The 24,543-nt window shown below is 41.7% G+C and overlaps 1 long non-coding RNA gene across 2 annotated transcripts; it reads left to right on the forward strand.

Moving 5' to 3' along the window:
• The first annotated feature begins 11,695 nt into the window (after positions 1-11,695).
• Positions 11,696-23,847, forward strand: LOC123959467. Of its 2 annotated transcripts, none has more exons than XR_006822304.1 (3): positions 11,696-11,857; positions 22,528-22,578; positions 23,592-23,847. It is a non-coding gene; the product is annotated as an uncharacterized LOC123959467 (long non-coding RNA). The 2 variants fall into 2 exon arrangements; XR_006822303.1 differs by lacking the exon at positions 23,592-23,847 and adding an exon at positions 22,789-23,491.
• Positions 23,848-24,543: the final 696 nt, after the last annotated feature.

Consider the following 24,543-nt stretch of genomic DNA (forward strand, 5'->3'; position numbering starts at 1 on the left):
AGATGTTAAAAAATGCTAATAGACGGATCTCTAATAAAAATCGACCCGTGGAGATGGACTGGATACAGCGGCTAATGTTTGATTGTCAATTGTTATTTAGAAAATGTTAAATTCATTAGGGCTATAATGAGGCTTTATCTTCAGTCCCCCTTAAATTATTAAGTGCAAATGAAGTAAACTTCCGGGTTCATTTGGAGTTGATTTTTAACTAGTGAGATCTGGGATTCAAAACCTCCAAATCGCCATTGAAACACACGCATATTTATTCTCAAGAAAACAGAAAAAAGAGGCTTCAAACGTTGCAACAAAGCATGCTGATTTAATTCGCAGCTAAAGGACTGCCACAAAAGTTACATGTATTTAAGTAGCTACACCACATAGACCCATTCTTTCATTTTGAGGCTACTTCAGCTGCACCACCCACCCCTGACAAATATGTGGCGGTTTAACCAAACGAAGAAGACTGTAGTACATTATCTTTTGATAGAAAAAGATGAGCAGATGTGTCTATTGTTCAACCATTAGGCTTAACGAACCAAGCCCAGCAGTGTGTGTGTCTGTGTGTGCTTGTCCTATTTGAAGATGGACACATGCACATTTAATCTTTAATTCTGAGAATCCTTTAAGTATGAACATTGGCCTATACACAGTGCAATTACAAATAAAACGGCAACATGGGATTTATTCAGATGAGAGAACATTTATTTTTGTCGACAGAAACTTTCAAACAATACAATTTCACACACTCATAAACACATTCACAGCCTCTCTATAAAAACCCAAGGCCGTGGAGGAAATGACATGCTGACACATAACACGACTGCTATCCCTTTGTTGTTGTAGTGCATTATGCTGCATGAGTGTCAAACTCCCCAAACCTGCTGCCTGATAAAAGCCGGCCCCTGCTTACATGTCAGGGGCCGTTTAGCCTAATAGAGCGGTAGCGCAGGGCGTCCTCAGCCGGCCGAGGTGACAGCTTGCAGCGGTCAGTGTCCTGCTGGACCCCCTGCTGAATGAGGGACATGTCAAAGGTGACGCTTCAAGACTCCCAAAGCCAACATCTGCGGGGGGACAGATTAACCTTTCATACTTTTCCCTGTCCAGGACCTGCTAGGGGCCCCGCATCTGTCAGGGCCCCCACAATAGACCCAGCGCGCGGTTGAGCGAGTTAAATAAAAGAAAAGAAAAAAAGAGAAGAAGTTAAACTGTCTCTGATGTGAAGTCAATGTCAACGGCGTGTGTGTGACGTGTGTCGAGACAAAAGGACACTAATTCCTCGAAGTGTGGCTGTCCAACCGTAGTCTCGTGGACATAATAGACTTTAGAAGTAGGCGAAAAAAAGGCTGACAACGGGAAAACGAGTATACTTTGAATATACTTACATATTGATTTTAAAATAAGTCTATCAGGCGCTGTATTAAGGTATAGTCTACCTACACTTTAATTCCATTAGAATTATATTCAGTTTTTAAAAAATCATCTAATATACAGACCAATACCCATTTTACATTATTCTATAAAACTATAAATATAATAACTTTTATTTTTACATTGCAGGCCAAAGTATTCTGTTGTTATTTTGCTGCACACCCGCAAACAGACACAAACTAGATGTAAAAAGACAGACGACTATGAAAGGCCAAGGTTTGGCCTAACATGGCAGCAAACCTCATCTACACATTCTCATACGGATCGATAAGCTCCTGCCACGTCTGCACGACCCGAGCTGTGTGTTTATGTGTGTGGGCTCTCCGTGGCCATTGTGCCGAGGTAGGCCTGCCTCTACCAGCCGGTGACATTTGCTTTGCAGAGAATATAAGGGACACGGTTTTCTGAGCACTTCTGAGGACACATTTCAAGCAGCATTCAATTCGATTAATAGCCTACAAACATAAAAAGGGCACAGACCAACAAGTAGTGCCTTGTAAATACATGCGCGGATGTGGATATGCCGACGAGTTTGGAAAAATATAGTCTTTCGTTTCCACTATAGTCCTGCCTTTTGTGGAAAAAAGTCTAGAGCAAAGTGAGGCCAGGCAAGGGGCATCTGAAGGCACCGTGTCAATTAGGCTACTTATAGGTTTCACACTGATTATTAATCAGGGGCATCGTTACCGTGAAGCCCACAGCAGCATATCCGAGCAGAAAATAATGCCTCGCAGAGAGGACCGTGGATCAATATTTCAGCTGCTCTGCAAAGTGACAAAGCGTTGCGAGCCTTATAGATGTTCAAAATGACAATTACAGCTTGTTTAAGAATAAGCCTTTGCTAAATGGCATCTGGTGAAAATAAACTTTTATAAATGGGACTACTTGAGTTTGGCCTATATGGTCATTTATGGCGGATTGATCTATGTGATATAAGGGCGCATCCACGAGGAAACTGAATTAGCCTTTTGAAAATAAATCAAATTGCTCTCATTTAATCCTTTTGAACGCATGAACTAATTTATAGGTTCACCTTTTAAGTCCAGAGTTCCATAAATATTGTTGCTCTGCAAATCTGTTTCTTCCTCCCTCCTCCCCCTCTCCCCAAATCAAAAATTTAGTTTGTTGGAAATAGATAGCCTATAGTCCTATGCTGAAAGTTAAAACATTTTACAACATATGAAATGACTCATATGCGCTCTTTTCTAAAAATGTGTATTGCAGTGTTTTTGGGCTGGCCTTTACAGCGCATTTGAAGTATAGGCCTTGAAAACACACCACACCGCGCCAATCAATACTGAATAAAATTATAATTCCTGGAGGAACTCAGGCTAAGGCCTTTGATATGTTAGAATAAACAAAAACATATGTATTTTTTAATATGTACTTTGCGGCAGTTTAGGCGTATATATATATTTTTCAATTAGATAAGGCGAGTATTTAAATTAGCAACCCAGGTATCTCTTAAAGGAAAACACATACTAATCAAAACAGTATTAAAGCTGTACAGATGTTTTAATATGTTTTACTTTATTCTGAGGCTGAAAAAGCAAGTAAAAAATATGCAACGTGAATACAAACTGGCCAACAGGCGACAAGCCGAGATTACATAAAGAGCTAAAGAGAGATCATCTTCTTTTTAAGCCTCTACAGTTTTCAAGCCCCTATTAGAACATTCAAGACGATCCGGTCTAAGTTGTCAAAGTCAAAACGTGAATAAAAATGTGACCAAACTGGAGCGAACAAACATCAGAGCCATAATAATTAAACGACTTGAATTCTCCGCCCTTTGATTAAGGAATTTACCTTTTAAAAATTTCCCCCTAATTAATAAAAATGCCACCATGTCCGAGCAGCAGATGCCGGACCTGCTGCCTTGCACAGGGGTAAATCAACTGCCTCTTCCCTTGTGTTATTCCGCGTCACTTGCTGTGATTCGTGCACTCATGTGAAATTAATAAGGCATCACTTTACATTAAGGTGTCCATATGCCGACCAATTACTCCCTGTAACTTTGGCGAGACTCCAATTATGACAACAAAACCGTGTCAACGATAGCCAAATCAGCCCCACGGTGATTCTCTAAATGCGCATTTCAAATCCACATGACTTCTTACTCAAACAGACTGTGGCTTCTTGAATGTCAATAATCAGTTTGAGGGAAACTGAAAAAAGCTTCTTCCAAATCTCTGAGATTGCTGAAAATAATAAATTTTGATGTTATATTTTTTGCCGCCCTAATTCCTCTGCTTTTTTTTTAAGAAAGCAGAGGAATAAGCAAATCGAATGACTCTAACTTTCTTTAAAATATCTGACATTATGGGCATTTACAAGGATAATTGAGCTTTCTACAACTCAATATGGTAACTAAGGAAAGAACTATTTCCGAACTGTGTTCTCTGAGATGTAGCCTGCGCATTTCTAATATTATAAACTACAATGCAAATTCCTCCCTGTATGAATATGTCCTTATTTAGACAGGACTACCCACTCGAATTTTGGCCCTGATAATTAGGGATTTCTTTTTTTTAGCATTGTGTCAAAATAGATTAACATGTTCCCATGGGATGACACCAAAAGGGTGAGGCTGGTTTCTAATAAGATATAATGACAGCATGCTTTCCTGCATAATCAAGACCGTTGCCTTTGCATCTAAGTTAAGCACGTGTTCATATCTCAAGAGAAACGTTACTGCTTCACATAAATGCATTTACAATGACTTTATTTTTATTTTGCCGAACAGCTAAATTTGAGTCTAAAGGTGTGTGTGTACGCGCGCGTATGGACAGCTATAATGTTCGTGCACTTAATTAACTTTTATCAGCAACAGTTAATGTTTTTGCTTATGTATTTTGTTGGAAGGCAGCTGTTAATAAAGTAAGCCCGCATTTAAAATACCAAACCTTGACTACAGATACACAGCTCTGCATTATGCCTATAAAACCAACCAATAAGTCATTGTAATATTGCCCACTGCGGGCTTGACACTAGTTATTATAACTGCATTTAATGAAGCCGAATCGTTAATTAAATTAATTCCTCCAGACAACCTGTTTGGCCAGAAACTGATGCCAGCATGCAGACATCACAGTTTGAAATGTGCCGCAGCTGCTGTAAGTTTGTCAGAGTGCAGAGAAACAGTCTGATGCTGTGCGTCAGACTTGGATGGCACTCTTCTCAACAGGGTGGACCGTCTCTTCTCAACAGGGTGCCAGGGTGCAAAATGTCTGCATTTAAACTCCTCTTCTTCTTCGCCACACATAAAACACATGCACACACGCGCACTCGCGCACACACTTTACCGCAGGATCCTATTCTGTCATGCATTTAAACAGCCTCCCAGCTCATTCCCATACAGCAGCGCACACAACGACAGAGCTTGAGCATCAATGTACATAAACTCTTTAACTCCAACATACGAGTTGCAAAACAAAACAAAACAAAAAAATAGAGGATGCGAATCTCCTCCGTGTGTGTTTTTCCAGTCCCACCCTCTCCCTCGTCCTCCTCCTCCGGCTCCTCCGGCTTCCAGCTTTTCTCCAGAGCTGCCAGAGTCCCAAATCCTGACCGAGGTAAACATCCTTAGCAGCTGATGCGTCCCCGATTCCAATGGCAAATTATCCATCCCGTTAAAAGCCTCTCTTTTCCTTCTCCGGTGTCGTGCTTCTCTCCGTGCTTTTCTCGATGCAGGCGCATTTGAATAGCTGGCCGGTGTTGTTATGGATCCGTGCGCACTGAAAGAGAATCAGTATGCAAATTGTTTCAGTATCAATCGAAAGGTTCGATCCGCCTGAGCGTCAGCCCCTTTGGCACGAGAGGCTCCTTTGCTGCATAAATGTTTATAATGATCCCATACATTAACACACACACACACACACGCACACACACACACACACACACACACACACACACACACACACACACACACACGTATAGATGATAGGAAATATGGGACTATTATTTAGATGTGACTAAAATATTCCTTTGCAGGATAAATAAAATGTAAATTTAGGGATGCAGTGGGATGTAGATGGTGCCCCAATGACTCAGACTTAGGACTTTGCTTAAATACATTTTTATCAGTGACACATAATCACAGGCTATATCATATGAGTAGCACTAAACTATTTATGTGCTACAATTACTGTAATATTTATTTTTCTGTAATCACTTAAGTTCATGTATGTATGCCTGTGTGAAAGTATAATTACACAACTGAAGTCACAATGTTTAGATTGATGTTTGCATGGCATTTTACTAAATTGCAGACACAAGACAAGTGGTTTTGAAATGAGCCGTTGAATGCTGTGACTTATAGCTGGCATATGATTTGAATCACAGTAATTGCTTGTCACATTTTTCAAACATAGTTCTGTCTGTTTGTCATATTGTGATAATCTTACACTAAAGCTCTAGAGGAGTGCTGATGAACCACACTGCAGAAAAGAAGCATCCGGGTAAGGATTGATAGAGGGAGGAAATGGGAAAGGGTAAAGATGAAAGAAGTGATGGCGTGAAATATGTGAGAGCGGTACAGGGGAGGAGTGTTGTAGAAGGAAAAGGAGTAATGGCGAAACACACAGAAAGTGGAGCGCACAGGTGACGACAGGAATGGATCTGTGAGTTTAGGCAATCAAGAGCGGGGCAGGGAAGATGAAGGAAAAAGAGAGGGAGGGCAACAAGAGGTGAAAGAAAATGCTGTGGCAGGGAGGAGAGTGTGGCTAGGCAGAGATAAAGCATAGAGTCCGTTATCCATCTGTTCCAGGGTTAGAGTTTGACCAGCTGAGGGGGTCAGGGGTGAAGGGTCGGTGACCGCTTGGCTTGAGGGCTCTGTGGTCAGTGCGCTAGCAGGTACACACTGGGGACAGGATTATATGGTAAATAAAAAAGGAGGATGCTTTCTTTCCGAGGTCCTCGTTTTGTACAGACAGACCGTCCAGCTCACAGAAAGATAAACAGATTTTATTCTTAAACAAAATAAATGATAATGAATTCTATTTAGTGTCAACAAGCACGCTGAAATGGGTGGAAGTGCATTTCGTTTGTTCGTTTACATCCAAGATGGATTCCTGCACTCCCAATGTTATGCCTCATGTAAAATGCACATTGTTTTTATGTCCTGAACAAGGACATAAAAAGGCAGGCAATTACACAATATGTCCAGTGTTGTTGACAATCCTTCATTAGCAGATGGAGTTCCTCCAGTTGTCATGTAATTGTACATATTTAAATTTCTATTTTGAGTGCTTGAGCACCAAGTTCAAAATACAGCAGCAAGCTTCAAACTCCCCTGGCAGTTTATATGTCTAGTTGCCAAAACTGTAAATAACATGAGTATAAATCTGTATTTTTTTACATTGTTTTTAATTGTTAAGTTTACATAACCAAGATAAAAAAAAGAGTAATGAAGTTTTATGGAAGGTGATTCTACAATAAATAAAATAAGTTTATCTGATTTTACACGTGTACAACAGTATTGTATAGTGTCCCATGAAACTGAAATGCTCAGAAGTGGATATCCTTGTTTAAACTTTAATAATGCTTCGAACAGGAGTGTCCCCCTTGATCAGTTAAGATCCTCTCAGACACTTACACTATAGGAGGTGCCATATTTAATAACTAGGTTCCACCTGTTAAAAGTGATGTGTGCACTGCGCACAGTGTGTGCAGATTTAACAAGGCTCTCAGTGGTTAGGTCAAGGATTGCTGTCCTTTACTTGTGCCTGAAAATCTATATCTCGGAAAGGGGAAGGATTATATATCTTATGTCAACAAGAGACTGTCCTTTGTGTGTGATGTGTATGTGTGTATCGCTGTGAGCGGCTTACCGTTGTGCACAATCTCTGTCTCTGCTAGTGTATGTGTGTTAAACTAGTGTTGTGTTGGTATGTATGTCTGTCTATGTGTGTGTGAGAAGAAAAGAAACTTCATTGAAGAAGGTGTGTGCTATAAGGTATGGGAATCAGTGTTTGTAAACCTTTATATAGGTAAACATCTTCATGCCAGCTGTGGCTGTACTGTCATATTCAATTTAAATATGCACAACTGAAATTTTCCTTTAGTTTCTTTTTAGTCTGTCAACATGGGTGTTACTTTTTCTAGACATGCACAGGCAAATTTGGCTGGCAAATGGTTATATTTTCTCTGTAAAATCAAAGCATAGATTGAAATTCTGCCACCCTTATTCAGAGAACCAACTTTAATGCAATATTCAACATCAGCCAATCAGAGACAAGATTGATAGGGTTATGGTTATGTGTTATCAATATATTTCATATATAATGGCCCTCTGTGGAGGTGTTATGATAGCGAAACCCAGATGGATGACAGTGGAATATTTCTTTCTGTTTGTTTGTACATGAGCCTATTATAAATGAGGTGTAAATTAATAACCTTGATAAAAGATTTCAACATTTTTCAGCATGAAATCGGAGGCCAAGATTACACTGATGGCTGCAGTATCTCTTACTTTATTAATTTCCACTTCTCCAACTGTCCAATTTGTCATTCAGCATTGCCTGTTGGTCTCTTTGGCTGGTATTGCATTCATTTTGGCCCGAAATATGCCTGTGTGCCATCACCTAGACATACAATTTCTGAGGATATAAGAACATGTGCGTTTGTGTGTTGACAAAATGTTGAAATAGACAATCAGTATGCATTAATCATAATTAATCATGCATGGCATGGTGGGTACACACAGGAGTGTTTCTGCGTTTGGGTGTGTGGGTTTGGGGGCTGCGCGGGGGCAGGTGGAGGGATTAGTAGGGAAAGTAGCTGGTGTAAAGACAATGATAGCTGCATCTAAAAGAGGATTACACAGCTTCCCCCTGTCATCATGTACCTGCCATTATGGGATTACGGATGCCACTTCCACCTTCTCCATTCAAAACTGCAGTGCGGGGCAAAGCCTGCAAAATACCTGCACACTCATATAGGCTCAAAGTCTCAACAAGGAAGGGAAAGAGGATGGTCCTGTTTAAGTCAACAGGTAGAGTGCAGTACTAAAGCTGGCTGTTGGAGTTTGGGGGTTATTATGTGCCTGGAACCCACTGTTTTAATCCAAGTTAAGACTGCATGCACTTGTGTGGATAAAACATGTTCTTCATATGGCATGTTTGGTGATTCTAGGACCTTGTAGGCGTAGACACAGATGTAACACCCAGCGATTGAAAGGACATTTTAAACCCACTATATGCACACACACACACTCACACCCCATAAACATCACTGCATTCACAGATACACACGAACACAAAACATGCTGACATATTGCTACACAACTAAAACCATGTTAGTACATACATGAGGACATACTGTAGATATAGCACACATGTTATGAGAGGAAAAAAATGAATGGAGCTAAGATTGCCCCTAACACACATACACACACCCTCTCGGTAACAGTGAATACTGATTTGGCACAGTCTCTCATGATATCTATTGTTCATTAGTCATTGTTATCCTGCTTTGATGTAGCTGTAATGGGCTTTAGATGTGTGGACTGGCTCCATAAAGACCCCTGTTTAGTAACGGCTACAGTTTAAAGGCTCTTAATGTGCTGCTGAGGTGTGGGGAGGGGCCAGGAGCTGTAAATCACAGAGATATTGGGGGTGGGGAGGGGGGTGCGTGTGTGAAGAAAGGAACGATTGTAGAAGAAAGGAGGGGAGACGAAAGGAGAGGGGCGAGGGAGGGGAGGAGGTTCAGGGACGAGGGAATGGAATCTGTGTGTGTGCATTCGGACAGGCAGAGAGAGCCTCCCTCCGAAACTGCAGACGTGTTTACACAGCACAGGTTCACACGGTCGCTCGTACACACACACACGCACACACACACACACACACACACACACACACACACACACACGAGTCCTTGCTCTAGTTAAGGTGTTCCTGTGTCGTGTGGACACTTACATTGAGTTTAGCATTGAGCTCAGTGACAGGGGATTAAACTATCGTATGTTTATGTGTGTGTGTGTGTGTGTGTGTGTGTGTGAGATTTGCCTTTTCCAGGTAGGGACAGAGCAAACAGACAGTGGCAGCTATCAGACTCTCCATTGTTTTCATCTGATCACTAATCTTCAATGGTTAAATCATTATCCATCCACTGAGCCGGGCAAACACTACTGGGCTGTCACCAAGCAGCCAAGTCCTTAATATGTTACTAAAACACACACACACACACACACACACACACACACACACACATACAGATAGAAGCACTCATGCATGCACAATGTAAGTGTTACATTATGTTTATTCCTCTCACAGGAATGCACACAAATACAAAAATAAGTAAATACAAGCATTGTATACATTGCTTACATGTACATATGTATGAAATACACACAAAGAGCTGGAGTTGTTGCCATCACCGGGTCTGAGGGGCCTCCATCACTCCCAGCAGGATGCTCGAGCAAATCTAATTGCAGGTAAATGTACAGTGCAGCTCTCTGTGGCTCCTGTGTGGAGAAGATGGGAGGAGAGGCCCAGCGACATGGTTAGTATTGGTCGGAATGACTGATCGGCCCTGCCCTAACTACATTAGACTGTGGAGAAATGGCTTGCTCCCTTTCCCTCCCCCACACACACCGCTGCTGCTACTCCACTCCCTCCCAGCCCCTCCGTTCCTTCAGAGATGGCAAAGGTAGTCGGCAGGGCTTTGGTGGGGCTACTACATGGGTGCGCTGGGCGTGACCCGTCCCCGCCTCGGATCCCTGTGTATCAACCTCCAATAGAGAAGCCCACGGTTGATTGGAGCGTATTAGCAGGCTGTTGGGCTGGAGGTAGTCCAGGCCCAGCGGAGGGCTCTGCCATCTAAGATCTGATCAGAGGTTATTAGCAGTAAAGAGCCACTGTGGATGAGGGGAGGAGAGACATCATTTACAGGGTCAGAGCCTGGCCGCACAGAGCCGGCTGGGCAGTGCACACACACACAAGGCTACATGCACACACTGGACAGTAAAGGGCGGCTCATTACTCAGTGAGAGCTCAGGTTTCCAGCGTAGACCTCTCCATTAGACCCCCAGTTAGGAAGAAATGAATGGCTGTAGCTTCTCCGCACTCATAAACCATCCAACCATCCACAGCAGGAGAAAATGAGATACAAGTAAAAGGAGGGAGGGGATCTTAGAGGTAGTGTGTGTGTGTGTGTGTGTGTGTGTGTGTGTGTGTGTGTGTGAGTGTGTGTGTGTGTGTGAGTGTGCATGTGTGTGTGTGTGTGTGCAGAAGAGAGAGTTAAGGGGTCCTCGGGGTCTTTGAAATGGAAATGTCCAGCTGGCCGGCCGTCTGCTGCCTGACCCCTGAGCTCAAGGTCAAAAGCCGGGGCCCCCAACCAACCGGCCACTGACCAACACACACATACAGTATACATACACACACAAACACAGCCACACACACACACACACATACACACACTCAATATCCACACATGTTCATATCCCGCTTGTGTTTATATGTGCGTATTTATGTGTGTGTGCTTTCGGAGACAGGGAGAGGGAGCATGCACTCTGCTGTGTGTGTGTAATTGATCATTTAATCTGGCTGACATCATAATCCCCGGCGCGTGTTTAACTAACTGGCTGACCGGCAGAGGAGCAGAAGGGCTGAGTAATTATCTCATTTGGATACATTAATAACGAAGCATCACTCACCGTTACCTCGGCTCCACCGATCCTGAATCAATCACAGTGTGCGGGTGAAGTGTGTTTGCATGTGTGAGAGAGCGAAGAGAGAGTAGGAGAGTGCGCGTGCGTTTGTGTGTATTTATTCTTGTGTGTTCACATGCATGTTCGAGGTAGCTGCATCCATGTGTTGCACCTCGAAGCAGAGTGTCGGCCATCACACAACCCCAACCTGCAGCAGGAGCGAGCTAAAATGGAGACCGGTGCATGTGTGTGTCAGCTCCTGTGCATCTGCAGCATTACATTGGTGCATGGGTTTGTAGGAAAGCCAAAACGCTTAAAAATTAACCACAAATCAGCAACACTGGATGGGAAACGATCAAAGAATTTAATCAAGAGATGAGAATATGAGAAGGATATGTGGTGCGCATCAAGGAACAGGCATACGTTTTGTTTCAAACAGAAATGCACATTCAAAGCCAATTGCTCAAAGGATGGATCCACACAAACGGCAATCAAATTAAATGGCAGCTGAAACAAAGAGAAGTGGACCTACGCATGTGTCCTTGTGTGTGTGTGTGTGTGTGTGTGTGTGTGTGCATCAGGGTCTTAGGAAAATTATTGCTATTGATTTAAGGTGGAGAAACGTGGAAATGTTACCAGATGGGACATTTAGCTGTGAGTGGCTTCAGATGAGACGAGTCATCCTCGAAAGGCCAGGGCAGAGATGCAGCGAATGCACATCAAAACATCAAATGCTGTCCAGACCTTCTCTCAGGATGATTCCACAATGCACCAGATTCTGAGGTATATTTATTCACGTGCATGAAGATTTTAGCTTGTATTTTGGATTCAAACTATCTGAATTTGCTGAAACGTGCAACTTAAAATGGATTTCTGCTGGGATTCAATGTTTTGCACACATTTATGTAAATTATTAGCGTTAAAATGCAATGCAATTTGCAAGTCCTCTGATTCTCAGACAGTGAGTGGATCTAAATGGCCCCTGACATGTAAGCAGGGGCTGGCTTTTATCAGGCAGCAGGTTTATGGAGTTTGACACTCATGCAGCAAAATGTATTACAACAACATGCCATTTCCTCCATGGCCTTGGATTTTATAGAGAAGCTGTGAATGTGTGTATCTGTGAATTTGTAGCCCATTGTTTGGAAGTTTCTGTTGACAAAAATAAATGTTCTCTTTATTGAATAAATTACATATTCCCTTAAACAAAGTAAGTAAGTAAGCAAACTTTGCAGTGGGCTTACAGAAGGCACTACACCACACATTAGAACATTTTAAATGGTTGTTATTCTTTTCTGAAAGACAACTCTTTGGAATTTACAACCAAAAAGTCAGACTTAGTCTAAGTAATAACAAACCAAATTTGCAGAGGCACAAACTTGGTAGAAATGTAAGGTCGTCTCTTGCCTATTTTTGTTAATGTTCTGTTTCGTATGCCGTCCTGTTACAAAATACGCAGTAGACGCCGTGATATTGAGATTTAAAAATAGTTAACACCGATAGAATTTTGATGCTTAATGCCTTTAAACGATGCTTACTTTGTCAACTTAATGCCATTCCAAATAAGCTAACAGACCCCCACATTCGGCCCATGGCTTATGTTATTGGTTATTGGTTGTGAATGGAATTCTATTCGCAATAATGACTCTAAATCTGCTGTCATGCATAAACGCCAGACTTTGTCCGGAGAATCAGGTCCAGATATTGCCTGGAGTTGCCCTCAGAAATGTAGCACACTATCCATGTCAGACACATTCTCACCTACTGGAAATTCTCCAGTGGCGAGAGGTGGCGCCTGGACTCATCTGTCATGTTTTTTTTGTGTTGATATCAATAATACATGTATTTGGAAGGATCCACTATATCCACAAAAGTCATCAACATGTCCACTCACCTGCTGTGACTTCTGTGGACAATGACCTGCTCTAGTCACACATGGGCTCAGTCGTACATTAAACAGACTACTAGGTAGCTGGCAGAGTAAAGTCAGTTTAATGTCATGTCCAACTGAATCGGACGTTCTCACATACTGCTCCTCTGAGCAGTGTCTAGATATGTTCAGGATTACAGTGCATGTGTGAAAGGGACTTAAAATATGGCTGCACAACTGTTTAGAAAGAATCAATGTGAATTTGCAATCACGTTTTGAGCTACTATATGCAAACATACATATTAAATTCCTGGTTTAAGAGTTTTTATTCATCCAATGAAAGTTTGCAAAACATTTCAGTCACAGACTGCAATTCAGTCCTGCAGTGCAGTTGTTTGTCCCTTTACTGTCTGTTCTCAGTGACCACTGACCGCTGTCTGTCTGTTCTGGTTCAGGTTTGGAGCCTTTCGGTAGAGCTGTTTAGATTACACCAACAGCTCAATAGAGACAAACTCAGCATGTTGTAGCACACGCATGCACACACGCACACAAACACGCACAATTACAAAGAACTGTATATGAGGACAGACATGCCTGCACATGGACATTAATTTAATTTAAGTGCACCTAAACACATCTGGAAAAATCCACACACACAATGACAGCCAGGCAGTCTGGTGTTCTTCAAGTTAATTTGACACAGAATCGATTTGATCCCTAGTCATCTCAATAATGATAGAAAAGATGCTAAATGCAATAGAATCTCTGAAATCTAATATTTTGGGGTCAAATCGTTTAATGAAGAGCAATCTGACTCTGGACTTTCACTGTTCCTACTGCATGCTATCTATTAGGATGTTGTTTTTCCAGATGCTTTGTTGAATTATGGTTAGCTTAAAACGATACTGCAAAATTGTCTAAAGGAACTGTAACCAAACTGCGCTGAATAGTACAATTACATTTCATAAAGCTGATTGAGGTCTTACTCAGAGGGCCTTAACTGCACAGTCAGTAGTAAACGGAAAATAAAACTTTGATAGTAATACCGGGCAAAACACCAGACAATAAGGTTTGCTTACATCAGTTATGCTCTTAAATCCAACAAGAAAACAGGCCTATTTTCAGTTATGACCAGATGAACACAAACACACACACACTCACACATACACACACACACACACACACACACACACACACACACACACACACACACAAAGTCTATGGCACTTTCTACAGCCGTACTCATTACCAAATAACAGTAATTTGGCAGTAAACTAGGCTCAATGAAATACTGTAGTTGTGTAGGATGATTGTGTAATGTGTGCTAAATTATCCAAAATTAGCCTGCAAAAGGACAGTTCTTTAGATAAATAAGCTCTGTATATCAAAAAACATTAGGTAGGCTATATGCATCTGTATTGTTTGTGACAGAAGGTAAAAAATAACCCTTCAACTGACACCTATTCCTGCAGGCTGATAATAACTATGATTGTGTGTCTGAGCTGCAGCTTAGTGAAAAGGGACCTTTGAGTTGTTTATTTTCACAATCACGTGCAACAATCATACTTTAACCTTATATGTGAGTGCTTTGTGGTTCCTTACATGTGTGCGCACATGTATTTCTGTAAGTGTGTGTGTGTGTGTGTGATTACCCATGCTGTTATCAGCGGCAAGCCGCCATTCGCTCCCGCTGAAATGAAAGGTTTTCCTCTGTCACAAAGCAGTTTCTTTGTTTCCATGGTGCTATGATTCTGTCAAAATCCCAGAGAAAACAGAGGGGGGAGAGAAAAAAATCAATGTCCCCCATCACCAACAGCAGTCTCTGCCTAGCAGGCTGCCGCCATGCAACTACACGCAGCAACACACGCATACACAGACAGTGGGAGACACAATAACAGAAAAAAAGTTGCCCTCGCAACCTCCTTTTTTTCAATGGAGGAGGTGGACAACCTTATATCGTGGATATTTTGAATGCTTGAATAGATAATGATCCTGAGAGGTTAGAATGGAGAAGTTTTCTATCTTTTTGTAACTCTCATATAACTAGTAGATTCAGAACATATTGATATTATTTACAGTAGCTTCCTGCGGTGAGTGAGATTAGGAAGTGTAATTTACTCTCACATTCTCACGTCTCCCAGCAGGTCTTTGTCATTGGAGGATGTGTCAATTATAGAAACAGGCTGACAAAATATTCAGTGTAAGGAATGACATCTTGTTTGATGGTATTTGTCATGTTGCTGTAAAGAATATATACGTTATGTCTGTTTTAAAGCAACATTATGTAGTATTATTATCTTAAAATAACAGCTTCAAAATCATTTTGAGAGTACACTGACTTGTAATAGGACATTGCTATCATTAACTCTCTGGGTTGTGCAAGCTTTGCCCAGCACTATGTAGAACTAAAGTCAAGGGCAGGATTTCTATCACGAGAACAGAAGAAAAGTCTTCAGCGGGCAAGCATATCGCAGTATGGATATCATGGCAGAGGCTGCAAAGAGAGTGAAGAAGACGGAGGAAGTGAGGAAGAGAAAAAGAGAGAGTGACCTAGTAAGACTCCAGACAAGAGTAAATATTGGATGGGCTTTTACTCGTTGCCGTGAGCTAAAAGAGCTGAAAGGATGCAAGACATGTGCCGAGCTGTCCTCCTTGCTGTGGGACTAGTAATAACTTATTAGCTGGCTTGCTTTGTCTTGTGTGTTATGCTTGCTTGATGTTGACTCGAGCAAAATCAGCCAGAGGTTTAACAGACAGAGGTTTAGCCACTAGCTATAAATCTCGAGTTGTTGTTAGCAAACGTACTAGATAACACAGTTGGACAGTGCTCTTGTATCAGTTGCTGTCTAGCTTTGTTAGCTAGCTTGCCACCGGAGTTTCAAGTAACATTATGCTGCTGCTGGTGTCGAGCCGGACCCGGGTGAGCAAGCAACATAACCTGGCTTAGCAGCCTCTGTGGACATAACGTTAGCTAATGGCAGAAGTGAAGAGACCGGAGAGGATGTTGACAGAGAAAGCTAAGAAGAGAAAAAAAGAGTGTCCAAGCAAGGGGCTGGCAGACGTTGGAGAGAGCTTCGTAAAATACAAATCTGCAAGACAGTGTACACAGTTGGACTAACATGTAATATTGCTAGGTATTGTGTTGCCACACTTCTTCTTCTCAATCTTTGGCTGTGTTTGCAAAGTTAATTTTTGATCATAATTTAATTCCTTTGCAACAGTGGTGAATTACCACTAAATCGCACAAATAAACATATCTTACATAATGCTGGAGAAAGTGAGAAGCACAATGCAAAGGAATTCATCCTGATGATGAGATAAACACTAAAATGCTTGAGAGAGAGGGCAAGGTGACTGCCCCACACTAACACACTATATAGGCCATATTTACTAACACCCCTAATAAAGAGTACTAAATTGTATATCCATTCTAAAATATTGCACGTGTAATCATATTACCTACTATGGGTGATTAACTAAGAATTATTGCGTAAGTGACAACAGGTGCAAACACAATGGAGGTGACAGTATTTAAATGAGGGTTTTGGATATTTTAATGGTTTCAGCCATGAAAAGTCGTGAAGGAAAACAGCCACTGCGTTTTTTTCCTTTAGTGCGTCTAAGAATGTGGAAATCGTATGTACCTGCCCATCCTGTGTGAGATTGCACTAAGTACTTGGGACAGCACACCTGAAAAACTGTGTTGGAAGCCCCAGCAGAAACAGCTACAGTATGCTGGAATGATCCAAACGTGAGGAAATGCAGAATTGCAAGACGTTTGGACACGGCAGGTACTGTGTGACTCCTTCTTGTAGCTTTAATTTCTTTACTTATTCTTTCATTACGGCTGTGTCTCCATCTCGCAATGATAACAGCAGCCATCTCTGCGCAACACTTGGCGGTTTGCACCTTCCTTTCAAACGTATTAAATACAGATGCTGTTGCACGCACATGAAATTGCTTTCAGGCTTGTTAGATCACATTGCGTGTAGTAAATAAAGGTATTTGCATGTTAACCTCCCATTACTTTTCACAACAACTTGAAACGCCCCAAATTATTAAGGCAAAAGTAGTAAATGAACAACAGGAGCTATCTTGCACTTTTGAAAGACGTCATTCCGTTAGTAGATCAGCTTACATGTTAATTTTCTGGTGATATCAAGTTTGCACGTTTTTACTCATGCAAACCTTTAGTAAATCTGGCCCTATACCATTTAAATTGTATCAGGAGGTGATTTTTTGTCAAATTTCTCAATTTCATTATCAAAAAGGCTATCATATACTGTACATTTACATGTTGTGTAATGATGATTCTGCATTGCTGTTATCTGGGAAAGATATCAATGAGATTGAGATCATGTTTCTTAAGCTCATAGATACTATGTTGTTTTAAAAAACTCGATCTCGAGTCGATCCTGTTTGGAACTAAGACAAAGTTGTCAAAGGCAAACGGAAGTGAAATTGTGTCTCAGACACATGTGAAAAATTTAGGGATAATATTGGACCTCTTGTGAATCTGGTGTTACTAGGATATTATCATGTGCAGAGTTTAGCGTGCATGCCGTGCTTCCGACAACTGCATGCACTTCATGGTTCCTCGCACGTCTATTTCAAGTAGCCGGCTATTTAAAAACGATAAATAAACAAAATATTCTTTGTGTGGTTTATCAACGGTGATAAATTATCCGAAAGTCCTGCAAGGTGCGGACAACTCGGCACAACACCATGAAGCTGGAGCTCCGTCTCTTCGGCAAGCTTCCTTTACTGCTGCTTCACACATACACACTGACGACCCAGGGTTAGGGTTACAATTTTGGATTTATCGAGGCACAAAATATTTATTGAAATTTTTATTCTTTTGACATGTTTATGTACAGCATTAAACATTGAAATGTATATTGTAATAGACTGTATATTAACTTATTGGGAGAAAATTGGTAGTTCTTTGTAAAATCAGACGTTGAGCACCTCCATATCGGCAAAATGGCATGATCCTTGTTTTGCTGCGAAGCTTCAACTGTGAGATTGACAGACAAATCAGGCTCCGCCCATCGAAGCATCGAATCTTTGACTATTCAGGGTCAGCCCTACTGTCTAGCTTTAAATATATATTGTTATACTGTAGAGAATAATGCAGCTGAATGACATCCCTTCTGACAAACTGTACCCCACCAGTCTGAAATCTGCAGCATAACATAACGTATTTTTCTATTTCATTAATAATTACAAATTCTATACACTAAGGCATATCGGCATAATATTTCATTGAAAAACCACTAGTATCAACTGCATGTTAGCTATAAGCTAGATAGCAACAGCAACTCTATGTTTGGGAGTGTGTTCAGCTCAGCCTCTGACTTAACTCAGAACTCACCAGCTCTTTCTGTCATTTCCCTGTATTCTCACTCCTCTTCCTCTCGTGCCTCGGGGGGAATGGGCAATGCTACAGCGTGTGACAAAATGTACTGGTGGTGTATTCTCATATCTGAAAAAAGGTAATGCCTGCACATTTACTCCATGCCACAAAAGGTGAATAATGACAGCATTTCAATCCTACTTGTATCTTTTCATTGATGTCAAACGTTGATACTCTTTGTGTTGTGATTTGCCCGTTGCTCGTTGCACCTTACTGCTGAATTATACTGTATGTTGGTTATATGTAACCATCCATCATCTACAGATTCATTCAGAGCAGTAAAACAAACAGATGCAGGGTTACTGTAAGGCCAGGGACAGGGACAAAATTTGAAATTTTTGACATAACTGCAAAGGATGTTTCTGTTTTGGGAGCCTTTAGGGGCCCAACAAATGTTCTAATGTCTTGAAGAGTGCCCAGAAGAAAGGACCCTATGAAGTGTGTGTGTGTGTGTTTGTGTGTCTGTCTCCCCTGCCACTGACGGCTAATGTGAGGCCATTAGTGTATGTGTTTGTTTGTGTGTCCCTCTTAGAACCCCCTTCATGCTTTTAAGACACTCCTCAAGATTCTTCAAGGCTGCAGACACACAATGGACAGTCTGGAGCATGGGCAGTTTGTGTGTGTGTGTATGTGTGTGTGTGTGTGCGTTTGAGTGTTCGTATGTGGCTGTTTACAGTATTTGTTTGTGTATTTATGAAAGGCCACTTCCTGGTCTTCAAGGAAGCTCTCCATGAAGTTGGAGACAGGCAGCCAAGACATCAAACCCAGTCATTAAAGAGGCTTTCACAGAAATAAAGAGGCAGGTGATGAAGATGATGATGATGATGAGTAATTAGGAGGGGATGAGAGGAAATGGATTCACTGCTTTTATCTCTTTAGCCCTTAAAGGCTAAAGTAAAGTCGTAAGATTTTGCAGGCAAATAAGAGAAAAAAGGTAAAAAATAAGAGGGTACACAACATGCAGGAGAAAGATAGATAGATAGATAGATAGATAGATACATAGATAGATAGATAGATAGATAGATAGATAGATAGATAGATAGATAGATAGATACATAGATAGATAGATAGATAGATAGATACATAGATAGATAGATAGATAGATAGATAGATACATAGATAGATAGATAGATAGACAGATAGATAGATAGATAGATAGATAGATAGATAGTGTACAGACACTCAACACTGTCAAAATACAGGATGTAAAATCCGTCTCGGGCGGTCAGATGTTGCTGTTCCTCCTGTGTTACATCAGCTATAAATCTTGATTTCTCTCATTGATCACAAACAGGTTCTGCAAATACAATTTCAAATTTAAAAGCTAATGCACAAAAAAGCTTAAAAAAAATCAATTTTTATTCCACTAAAGCGGGCCCATATTGCGAGAAAGTAGACAAAAATCAAAGCCGATATATACATTTTCCCGTGAAATCATACCTTTCTGGCCCAGTGTAACGAAGTTCGAGAGAACATAAAGCGCATAGTTTTTTTGGAGAAACGGCAATGAGATGTAGTAGAAGTTTAGACCATTAGATTTATTACCCAGGGGCCACAAGAAAAAAAACGCATGATGGGAAAGTGAGGCATCCCATCTAAAAGAGATTAGAGACGCGTGAGCACTCCTAGGTGGGTGAGGTCATGCCCAAAAAAACATCACCAACACTAAACTACACATAATAGCCCCCAAACCCCCCGCCCCCCCCCCACACACACACATACAGAAGCTCTCTGTACACTTGTTTAGATATGACGCTGACTGTGACTTTCTTTCAGTGTGGATGGAAAATAAAATAAAACGTTAACATGGTTGACCCCCCCAAATTTTTTAAATTCATTACGTTACTTCACAATACATTTACTCATTTTGCAGACGCTTTTATCCAAAGCGACTTACATTTGAGGAACAACATACAAGCATCAACAAAGCATCAATACAGCAAGAGATCTACAAGTGACAATACATACTAGTAATTCATAAGTCAATGTGACTTTAGTTATAATAAATTAATGACAAAAAAATTTGTTTTATTTCTGGCTTCATGAGATTCACAACATTACTACAACGATTAATAATAAAAACAGCAATACACTAATAGAAATACATTAAAAATAATTTAAAAACTGGGTACAAATAGGCTTTACATCAAACACAAAACAAATACACCACATTTATGCCTTTTTTCAGCAGTATGAATGAGTGAAAGGTGTCTGATCTGATGCTCCACATTTTGGGAACTCTCATATTCCCTTTGTCCTCCCTGTCCCCCTTTCATCCTTCAGAGCTCTATTAAGGGAGGTGGTGTTGATCTCAATGGGGCTTCTTGCTTAAATTAAGATAGAAAGGCACACTCCAGTAACTTACATTAAAGACATGTAAATATGACATATGCCTGAAGAATATAACAAATATAAAAGACACTTTCATCATTGTGTGGACTGTTATTCTTACTGAGCACCTGAGAAGAGCAGCGTTGTATAAAGAGCTTTCGAGTGTGCTTCATGTCTTTCACTGTGAGAGTGGTGAGCGTGACCATTTAAGTTTATTTTGAGATTATTTATTTTCAAACAGTTCTGCTGGTGGAGCTTACACTCAGTAATATCACCTGTAATCAATTTGCATTGTGCAAGGTGCTTTGGCTCATGTGGCAAATGGCCTTGATTGTGTTAAACACACGCTCTCTTTCTCCCTCTGCTGCTTGTGCATTTGTGTTTTCTTGAAGGCGAAAGAGTGATGAAGCAACGGAGAAAGTGAGTGGGGAATGGTTAATGAGAGGTAGAGCAGGAGAGGGGGGCATTTTGGGTTGGGTCAGTAGTAAATGGAGGGATCACTCTTAAGGACGAGGGTGTCCACTGGTCAGTGGAGAGGAGTGAGAGAGAGGGAGAGAGGGCTAATGAAAAGAGAAGGGGGAAAAATGTGGAGTAGAGCAGTCAAAGATGGGGAAGCGGAGGAGGATCGGGGGAAAAGAGAGAGAATGGGAAGGAGGAGAAGGAGTGAGAGAGAGAGAGTCAGCATATTGATCGATCAGACCTGTCGGCAGCCAGACAGCCAGGGAGACGTCTGTCCTTGTGCTGCCACTCTCCGGCCTGCAGACACCTAACCCCCTCTGCTCCTACCGGGGTGGTGGCGTCAGACCAGGGGACCATGCATGTGTGCGTATGTGTATGCACTTGTGTCATGTGCGTGTGCAGCATGTGTGTGTGCTCATATGTGTTTACGTGTGTAGTAGTACATTTGGTATTTGCCGTGTGTCCATTGTGTGTGTGTGTGTGTGTGTGTGTAGGTTGCCCTGCCCCTGCAGTCTGCCTGTCGGTGCCCTGTGTCTTCTGGGGCCTCAGGTGTGGAGCATCTTCTCCTCTGTGGAATTAACTAGGTTCCAGTCAGGAAACTAATCTCACGCTCCCTGTCGCACACAGACGCATCTCAGGAGTATGGATTTTATCAATACAAAGAGCGCCGTGCACTGAGGCAATACCAGCGCTGTAGTATTTTCTGGAAGAGCTACTGTCAACCATCAGCTACCACCCCTCCCCCTCAACCCTGTCATCCCCATTTGGGATTTTGTCCTTATATAGGATTCCTTTCCTGGACAAGAAACATTTTCCAGTGAATCATCTTTGGCAGCAGGAGCAGGGGTGGAAAAAGTATTTAAAAATAGTAATGTAATATTAATTCAAATCAATATTTAACTTTGTATCAAAGTATTATCAGCAAAATGTACTAAAAGCACCAAAAGTGAAAGTTCATATAAAAAAGGACTCATTGTCTATTTTACTACTAATTAATGCATTTCATGGGTTTATTTTATGTTTTGTGTCTGAAACCATTAACTGAAATGCTGAAATGTATCTATTTTCAAACAGAGGACTGAAGTATATTTTCCTAGATGTAAAAAGTTGCCAAGTAGAGAGTCATCTCACCCCCCCCTACTTTTCTGGGAATCTAGCCATGCAGATACTTTTGGTTTTATTTGCCTACATGCTGTCAACAGGGACTGTTTCTTCAATAGGAAATACTTCCAATGAAAACTGCTGACCATGAGGTTTGGGGATAATCCAGAGTAACAGAGACATTGTTGTTGGCATATTGTTGTTGAATTCTTTTAATTTCACATTTCAATGCTGTGAGGAACACAAATAAAATTCCGATTCTCTATTTTATTGAAGTGGAGGCAGGAATCTCCGGGTGAACAAAAGAAAAACTCTGCACGACTAAAGGTGGGTGAGAAAACGTTTTTTATTTGGGTGAACTGACCTTTACAGTGCCTGCCAGTACCTTCCTGATATCTGATATATGTATATAATGGAATATAGTATGTCATTCCTATGTGTGGGATCTGCTAAGCAACGTAAAAATATTCTACAGTTCATAATGGATAGATTAAGGTTGCTGTTCTCTCTCTCTCTTCCTTTCTCTCTATCATTTAGTCCGTCCATCCATTACAGCTGATCCCATTGTTCCAAACCCAGAGAGCTACGAGTTGACCCTAGAGGTCAGATAATCAGATGCTCTCCTCTGTGACCTGCTCTAACCTGCAGTTCAGGGGACAGTTTGGAATAACACCATGCCTCTCTTCAGCCCGAGAGACAAGCTCATATAATACAGGGATGCTGTTTTGTTGTGAGATTGATAATTGAAGTTAACAACACTGGTATGTCTGTCATTGTAAAAAAACATGTATTGCGTAGGTATGAAACACACAAAACTGACTCTGAGAATAAGAGGAATACAAAAACTCCATCTGGCCAAGTCAGTATCACTTTGCAGGATGCAACTGTTTATGATTTAAGGGACAATGGAATGTTTAGAATTTTATTTATTTTCTATCTGACCACCTTCTGAAGCGAAAAACCTGCAGCAAATCCATAAAGTGGATATTTCGTCAAGCTGGAGTGTTATTATAGATTTTTCTCCCTACTACTAGTAACAACTGAATTAAATGTAAAAGATTCCTCATTACGGTTTGAACATAAAACAAAGAACTGTCAGCCCTGCTTCTGGCAGTGTCTTGGCATTAACGCTCATCTTTTATAGCATCAGAGAAAAAAATGCAACACACATGATGGGCTGACAAAAGCAAAACACAGAAGAGACCCCAGAAAATGGAGGCGAAAGACAGGTATAAGTGAAAGAGAGCGAGGGAGAGAAAGAAGAAACGAGCATAGGAGAAGGTGAATCTGATTTCTCCCGGTAAATTGGACTCCCCTGCTTTCTCTAATTCATGTTTCAGAGCTGGTGCATCGATGGGGAGATGGAGAGGGCGAAGAGAGAGAGAGAGAGAGGGAGAAGAAAGGAGGGGAAAGGGAAGACAAATCCATGCAGGGGAGAGCAGAGGGAAAGAGGGAGACTGCGGCCGCTCTCCCACAGGCAGACAGCAATCAATAAATCAATAGGAAACTGTGGTTGGCTGGAGAACGGCTGGGGCTGGGAGGATGGAGGATGGAAAAGAGAGAGACCTGAATCAAAGTAGCTCCAAGATGGATGGAGCGAGGAAAGGAAGGGAGAAGAGGAGGAGGAGGAAGGGAGGGAGGGAGCGAGGGTTCAATAGAGGTGGAGGCGTTGAGAAGGATGCAGGAAGAGGGGAGGAGTGCGTGGAGGAAAGGTGGTTTTTAGCAGGAGCTGTGAGGGGGAAATGGGTGGAGGTCCAGTAAGCTTTTGGGGTCCCCTCCCTGTCCTGCCTCCAGCACATCCTGCATCAGTGGTGCAGTGATATAGGGCTTGGCACTGTGCGATGCCCCGCTGTGGTCTGCCCAATGAGCCCAGCGAAGCGCGGTTGTATCTGGGGCCGGGGGAAAGCCGTAGGCCCCCTCTGCCCGCTGGGTGCAGCCTGGTTGACTGGCTGCTTGCCTGGCTGCCTGCCTGCTGGCTGGACATCGATCTCAGTGGGTTGGAGAGTACAGCTGGACGCACACTGAGAGCTGGGGCTAAATCTGGCTCAGGCTCAATCAACGTTTGCACCTGTCTTTTCCAAAGGGAATTAAACGTAGTAGATAGAGAGAAAGAAAGAGTAATGGTGTGTGTGAGCATGTGTGTGTGTGTGTGTGTGTGTGTGTTTGTGTGTTAAGGTTAAGTTTTGAAGGTACAGTAGGAGTGGATAGTTTGTAAGGAACATGCTGGTTTTTGCCAATAGTCAACATGGTTTTACTGCAGCAGGTGAGGTTATAGTTTGATGGTTGGTTGTG

Source organism: Micropterus dolomieu, linkage group LG20, assembly GCF_021292245.1.
Source record: "Micropterus dolomieu isolate WLL.071019.BEF.003 ecotype Adirondacks linkage group LG20, ASM2129224v1, whole genome shotgun sequence".
Classification (NCBI taxonomy): Eukaryota; Metazoa; Chordata; class Actinopteri; order Centrarchiformes; family Centrarchidae; genus Micropterus; species Micropterus dolomieu.